Source organism: Oncorhynchus masou, chromosome 7 (assembly GCF_036934945.1).
Source record: "Oncorhynchus masou masou isolate Uvic2021 chromosome 7, UVic_Omas_1.1, whole genome shotgun sequence".
Lineage (NCBI taxonomy): Eukaryota > Metazoa > Chordata > Actinopteri > Salmoniformes > Salmonidae > Oncorhynchus > Oncorhynchus masou.
This window is the reverse complement of record NC_088218.1, coordinates 27,909,555-27,917,521: the sequence shown is the minus strand read 5'-3', so window position 1 is coordinate 27,917,521 and position 7,967 is coordinate 27,909,555.

Here is a 7,967-nt window from a genome sequence, read left to right as displayed (position 1 = left end):
TGATACAGTGGCTCAGTGAGTTTTGTCAGAACATAGCGCTAGCATCACTTTCTGAATCGGGACCAACGAAGAGCAAATACACAATATCCAGCTGTGACCAACTGTATTCAGTATTTTTGTTGCTTGAGTCTGCCCGGAGTACCAGGTGGGCAGGCTTTGCACTTCTAGGACTATTCCATTGGTTAAATTCATCTAGATAAACTCAATCAAAGCACAGCTACAGTTCTCACAAAGATTTCAAATAAACATTTTCAGGACTAGTATTAACACGAAGATCCCTCACACAGCTACCCCTAACGACCCCAAAATACCGCAATACCCCAATGGCTAGACCTCTGTGGTGACGGATAGTGTTGAATCCAGGTGAGAGGTGTGTGGTGTCTAAGTGAGTGATGCTGGGGGTCTAGTAGTGTCATCATGGGGAACGGGGAGGTGGGGAATGTGTGAACCAGTGCCCTGCCTGCCAGACACCAGTTAAAGGCACCATAAAGCATGCCGCTGAGCACAGACGTTCAGCGTCTAGTTTGATTTACATTTGAGTTGGCAACTAATGTGAATTTAACATAAAATCAACAAAACAATGTACCATGTCATTGGACTTAGGTTAAGTGTGAAAAAAATACAACATTCCTGTATGTTGATTACTTTTTGCAAATCCAATTACTTTTCCACATTGATTCAACATCATCACATTGAATATATTGGTTGAAATGATGTGGAGACAAAGTTGATTCAACCAGTTTCTGCCCAGTGGGATGCTAGTCGAGGCCCACGATTGGGCCTGGGCTGAATAATGCCACTAATTTACAGGGACTCCAGGTATATCCTGCATAGAACAATGGCCACTGTGTGAAAAGACTCTTAACTCTGCTATTCGATTTGTCCCAAGTAGCTGAATGGAGTCTGGAGTTGGGTTTGGAATGTGGATATGAAGAAGTGTGTTGGGGGGGGCGGGGGTTTTCTGTGTGTGTGTCTTTATGTCAAACAGAAATGTTTAACATGTACACAACTATTAACAAAAACGGAGTCTGAAGAGGATCTTGAATTGCCAACGTGTGTGTTTGTGTGTGTGGTTTTCTGGACTTCCTTACTCTTGACCCTCAATGACCAGCCCAGTGCAGACCAGCCTGTGTAGGTCAATAGTTAGCTTTGCTGTGGATGAATGACATTAGCACTGAGTCGTGTTATGGTAGTATGTGTTGTTGTGATGCACGGGTTGACTCACAACCTGCAGTCCCCACCTTTATATCTGCTTAGCAGGCAGGTTTAGGGTCATTAAATATTGTGTGGATGAAGGGCGGGTGGGTAACATAAAGAGAAAACATTACCTTACAAAATCATATAAATCAGAATTTGTTCTTAACCTGACTTGCCTAAAATAAAAATAATTGTTGTGCAATTTATATCTATAGGTGACAATGAGGTTTTCATTTCATTATTAAGCTATCTGGCATTAGTGCGTAAGTCTAAGCTTTAGAGAATATCCTACACGCCAATCACCAAATGCTTTGGGGAACAGGCAAAAACAATCTATCCACTGAGGCAAAAAGGACAATGTCAGAGTAGAATTCAAGAAGAAAAAAGCTGCGAAATGGAGTTGGAAAATAAAGAGAAGGGAGGGCCTGAAAAGTGATGTTTGGAAAAGATTTGGTGAAGTGGTAATAGAGGATGATAACAGTGCCCGGATATGTTAGTTTAGTTTATTAGGATTTTTTGGTACCCTTCCCCAGATCTGTGACGCAACAAAATCCTGTCTCTGAGCTCTATGGACAATTCCTTCGACCTCGCGGCTTGGTTTTTGTTCTGACATGCACTGTCAACTGTGGGACCTTATATAGAGAGGTGTGTGCCATTCCAAATCATGTCCAATCAATTGAATTTACCACAAGTGGACTCCAATCAGGTTGTAAAAACATCTCAAGGATGATCAATGGAAACAGGATGTCTCTATTTTAGGTTGGTCAGGGTATGAGTTTCGGTGGGCATTCTATGTTTTGTTCTATGTTTGTATGTCTATGTGTTTGGCCTGGTATGGTTCCCAATCAGAGGCAGATGTCAATCGTTGTCTCTGATTGCGAATCATACTTAGGCAGCCTGTTTTCACCCTTGAGTTGTGGGTAGTTGTTTTCTGTCTCTGTCCCAGACAGGACTGGTTTGTTACTTTTGTTCTAGTGTTCAGTGTAATTAAAAGATCATGAACACGTACCACGCTGCAACTTGGTCCTCTCTTTTTTTTCCACCTACATCAGCCGTTACAGGAACATTCAATGTTGTCTTGGTAAGCAACTCCAGTGTATGTATCTTACATTATGGGCAGGAGTCTTAGTTTTACAGTGCCTATAAAAAGCAGGCTGAATGAGCACAGCCAATGACACAGCTTGTTAACTTGTTGAGAATTGCCTGGGATGGCCTAAATGGCAAAGGCGCCATTTATAGAACGACGGGCTCCACAATAGCCAAAACTAAGAGCAACTTATTAAGAATTTCTCAATTTATAGTTAGCTTATAGCTACTTTCGTCTTCACAGGTGGATGACTCTATTCTCAACCCATCAGATTGGAGATGGCGTTCCTCTCATCTATTTGGCTTCTCTCCTGTCCTATTATTTTGCTTAATTTAACAATTTAATAACATTTTGGGTCTCCCGAGTGGCGCAGCAGTCTAGGGCACTGCATCTCAGTGCTAGAGGCGTCACTACAGACCCTGGTTTTATTCCAGGCTGTATCACAACCGGCCGTGATTGGGAGTCCCATAGGGCGGTGCACAATTGACCCAGCATCTTTAGGGTTTGGCTGGGGTAGGCCGTCATTGTAAATAAGAATTTGTTCTTAATTAAGTAAAGATTAAATAAATAGGAATGGAGACAATTTTAGCACTGAGGCTAGCAAACTGACAGCTTGGGGTGGTGAGACAATAACAGCTCAGAATGTTAAGGGCCCCATCGACAGATCACTGTTGTAAACAGACAATGATCTAACCAAGTGTTAAAGAGTAGATGAAAGACTTGTAACAAGAAGCCGACGATAGATCAGAATAGTGATGTGTTAATGACGTTACGAGATGTCGCCAAGCCAAAAGATGGCGCTGCTGTTATGTGTTTCTGAGTGTGATACAATAGTGTTTGTCAAACCCTGATCTGTTTCACCTGTCCTTGTGATTGTCTCCAACCCCTCCAGGTGTTGCTTGTTTTCCCCAGTGTTTTTATCCCTGTTTCCTGTCTCTCTGTGCCAGTTTGTCTTGTATGTCCAAGTCAACCAGCGTGGTTTTACAGTGCTGCTGCCTTTTCTATTCTCTTTTTGCTAGTCCTCCAGGTTTTGACCCTTGCCTGTTTCGGGACTCTGTATTGGCCTGCCTGACCATTCTGACTTCCTTGACCTCGAGCCTGCCTGCCACTCTGTACCTCCTGGACTCTGAACTGGTTTTGACCTTTTGCCTGTCCACGACCATTCTCTTGCCTACCCCTTTTTGGATCAATAAACATCTAAGACTCCTGTGTCATCTGCCTCCTGTGTCTGCATCTGGGTTTCGCCTTGTGCCCTGATAGTATTAGTGAGCCAAGTTATGCACCTATGCACTGAATGGAGCTGTATGCATGCTACCGAGTAATGCTTAAGTGAAGACTTTCTAATCAACATTACCTTGGTCTTCTATAGAACAAATAGCACACAAAACAAGTGACAGAACAATGGTGTAACATATCTAAGTTGGTCAGTGTCTAGTGTGTGTGCATGCATGCGTAACAAGCAAGTCCAACCTCACAGTACAAGCAAGTCCACAGGCCTGCGCTTTGTAAGAGCAGGCAGATGGAATTTATGAAGCTATGTGTGCTTTTCCAAAACAACACCAACTGACATGGAAATAAAAACTGCAGTCGACGGTCAAAGGTGGAAGTGCATTATGGTACATTGGTTCCCTCTCTTATGTTCCTTCAGTCCTGGGAGGACAGGATGTTGACATTGGGGATGGCGGTAGCAGGAGGCCCTGGCAGCTAGGCCACTAAGGTCACCTGTATGTAGTTGAGGCATGTTGTGCTAGGTGCACTAGGGATGGAATGTAAGATTACACTGAAGCTAGTATACTAAACACCAGACATGACTCAGCTTAGTATCGTTCGTCATCAGCCAAAAACTGATTCAGTAGAGAATGCCATTGACACGAATGTCTACGCACTACCTAACCTACAACACTATAGTCTAGTCAGAACCTTATGTTCACTTCCTTTGCAGGTGGCAAAAACTGGATAAAGCAACAGGTGACAGCGACCTCACTTCATTTTAGCCTTAAAACTTCGTTCAGCTGTTGCTCAACCTACATCCATCCACCAACATTCTTGTACTTTGTTTAATGGCTTTTGGGAGGGTGAAGATCTATTCTGAATGAATAGAAAAGACTGTCATATACGGTTACTTTAATATTGAATAAACACTAGATTTCACGTGGACTTTGAGTCAAGAAACTAAGTAATCCATTTAAGGTCTCAATCTTTGATAAATAAAATGGGTAGGCTATGCACTGGTCAATACATTTTAGAGCCTTCAAGGCTATAAGCTTTGCATGCTTGGGGAATGGGGAGGGAGGGCAAATACAGACCTTTTTGAAAGGCTTATAGTTGAATCCACTCAGTGCACAGTTATTCAGGACTTTTCACACTGCATTGAAAATAATATATCATTTTTTTAAACACTCTTATCCAGAGCAACTGGGGTTAAGTGCCTTGCTCAAGGGCAAATTAACAGATTTTTCACCTAGTTGGAACGGGGACTCAATACAGTAATCCTTTGGTTACTGGCTGAATAATTTTAACCACTAGGCTAGCTGCCTCCCCCTTTAAAAAACTGGACAAGTTTGAAAAACAATACCCTATACAAGTCTCTTCTTTCACGGAACAATGCATCATTTTGTTTGCGAAGAGGATCATGAATTGCCAAAGTACGTATTAGGGGACTTAGAGAAGACTGGAGATGAGAAGGACATTAAAGATGAGGTAGGGTCCCATTTCCAGCAAGGTTTTTTTTTTATTCAGCTTGGCAAGTCAGTTAAGTATAAATTTTATTTACAATGAGTAACTGCGTTGCTCCATGATCCGATCTAGCAACCTTTAGGTTACTGGCCCAACACTCTAACGACTAGGCTGGCTACCTGCTGCGTTGTTTTAGAGGGCTTCAGTATTACCCAGAGTAGAGTGATCATAATCGACCTGTGGCATTTACAGTGGCTCTAAACAGGCTCATACTTAGTCTTGTATCTATTGGGGGTATTATATGCTGTGTGTGTTTGTGTGACTTCATACCTGTCTTAATCCTTGTGAAATGCTAAGTGTTGTCCACGAAAAACGCATTGTTTTTATGCTATTTATTTATGTGGTTTCATTTGCGCCGTGCTCTGTTGTATGGCGCAAGAATGTTTTCGCTTACCGTATCAAATTAAACCTGACTATTATACATATATTATTAACCCAATTATTCTAAAGTTCACCGTTTACATTCGTTCGCATATGCTCACATAACGATTTGTGTTGCCCATGAGGTGTGTTATGAATGACACAAGGAAGACATGTTACTCAATCTAGGATTCCTATTTGAAGTATTTTTAGTGAGTATTAACTTCTTGCGTCGAGCAATCCCAGATCCGGGATTCTATTTATAGCCTCAAGCCCATTAGCATAACGCAACGTTAACTATTCATGAAAATCGCAAATGAAATGAAATAAATATATTTGCTCTCAAGCTTAGACTTTTGTTAACAACACTGTCATCTCAGATTTTTAAAATATGCTTTTCAACCATAGCTAATCAAGCATTTGTGTAAGAGTATTGATAGCTAGCATAGCTATAAGCCTAGAATTCAGCCAGCAACATTTTCACAAAAACAAGAAAATCATTCAAATAAAATCATTTACCTTTGAAGAACTTCGGATGTTTTCAATGAGGAGACTCTCAGTTACATAGCAAATGTTCAGTTTTCCTGAAAGATTCTTTGTGTAGGAGAAATCACTCCGTTTTGTACATCACGTTTGGGTACCAAAAAAAAACGAAAACTCAGTCATCAAAACGGCGAATTAACTCCATAATATCGACTGAAACACGGCAAACGTTGTTTAGAATCAATCCTCAATGTGTTTTTCACATATCTCTTCATTGATATATCGTTCGTGGTAGTCTATTTTCTCCGGTGCGTCGCTTGGAAAAAGACGTGCAGTTGAAGATGACGCACCAATTTCGACGGAGGACACCGGGCGGACACCTGGCAAATGTAGTCTATTATGGTCAATCTTCCAATGATATGCCTACAAATACGTCACAATGCTGCAGACACCTTGGGGAAACGATAGATCGAGCAGGCTCATTCCTTGCGCATTCACAGCCATATAAGGAGACAATGAAAAACAGAGCCTCAAAAATCCTGCTCATTTCCTGTTTGAAGTTTCATCTTGGTTTCGCCTGTAGCATCAGTTCTGGGGCACTCACAGACAATATCTTTGCAGTTTTGGAAACATCAGTGTCCTCTTTCCAAAGCTGTCAATTATATGCATCGTCGAGCATCGTTTTGTGACAAAATATTGCGCTTAAAACGGGCACGTTTTTTTATCCAATAATGAAATAGCTGTAACAGGTGAAATAGATGATGTCAGAAGGTGAATTCACCAATTTGTAAGTCGCTCTGGATAAGAGCGTCTGCTAAATGACTTAAATGTAAATGTAAAATAGATGTAACAGGTTAAAAACAATGTTCTGTCTCCTACAATGAGTCAGGGGTTATTAACACTGATACCTAAGCCTAAAAAATAAGTGCTGCTCATCGATAACTGGCGTCCAATTTGACATCTTAATAATTACTATAAGATATTAGCCTTACTACTTGCAAAAATAATTAAAGAAGTCCTGAATGCAATCATTGATGAAACACAGTCTGGCTTCATGAGGAACAGACATATTTCTAACAATGTCAGACTAGTATTAGACATACTTGACTACTCAGACCTAATAACTGAGGATAGCTTCATATTATTTTTAGATTTTATAAAGCATTTGACACAGTAGAGCATCAGTTTCTCTTCCACTCCCTTGAGAGACTTGGCTTTGTTTTTGTTTTCTGTAAGGTTATTAAGACTCTCTATGCAATTGGCCCAGTGTTGTCTGGGGTAGGCCGTCATTGTAAATAAGAATTTGTTCTTAACTGACTTGCCTAGTTAAATAAAAAATATATATAATAATTTAAAAAGTGTAGCTCCAGCAGCAAAAATGGGACCTTTGTCTTCTGACTAGGCTATTGCATATCCGTTGTAAACTGTGAGAATCCTCCTAATGTTTAACATGTTTGAGTAACTCAGCTGACAATAGAAAGCAATAGTAACGGTGTCCTAGGAACTATGTCTGCCATGGTTTGTTAGACAAAGACTATTGGGAAATGAGTGGTGTTTTTTGTAGGGTTTTTGGATAAATGCTAAATAGGAGATTTTATACGTTTTGTTCTATGAGATTATCTTCATCAGCTAACATAACTTGAATTTTGAAGCATTTATGTAATTTAAAAAAAAACAACGCGCCTAAAGGCTTTATAATTATTAAAGATGAAGTTCTGACTGAATTTTTCTCATAGAACAAAATCTATAAGAACTCATATGCCTGTGTTAATATTAGAATAGTTGCAAAATTGCCCCCTGAGTGGCGCAGTGGTCTTAAGGCACTGCATCGCAGTGCTAGCTGTACCATTAGAGATTCTGGGTTAGAGTCCAGACTCTGTCGCAGCCGGCTGGGAGGATTTGGCCGGCAGGGATGTCCTTGACTCATCGTGCACTAGCGACTCCTGTGGCGGCCAGGTGCAGTGCATGCTGACATGGTCGCCAGGTGTATGGTGTTTCCTCTGACACATTGGTGTGGCGGGCTTCCAGGTTAAGTGGGCATTGTGTCAAGAAGCAGTGCGGCTTGGCTTGGCTTGGTTGGGTTGTGTTTCGGGAAGACGCACGG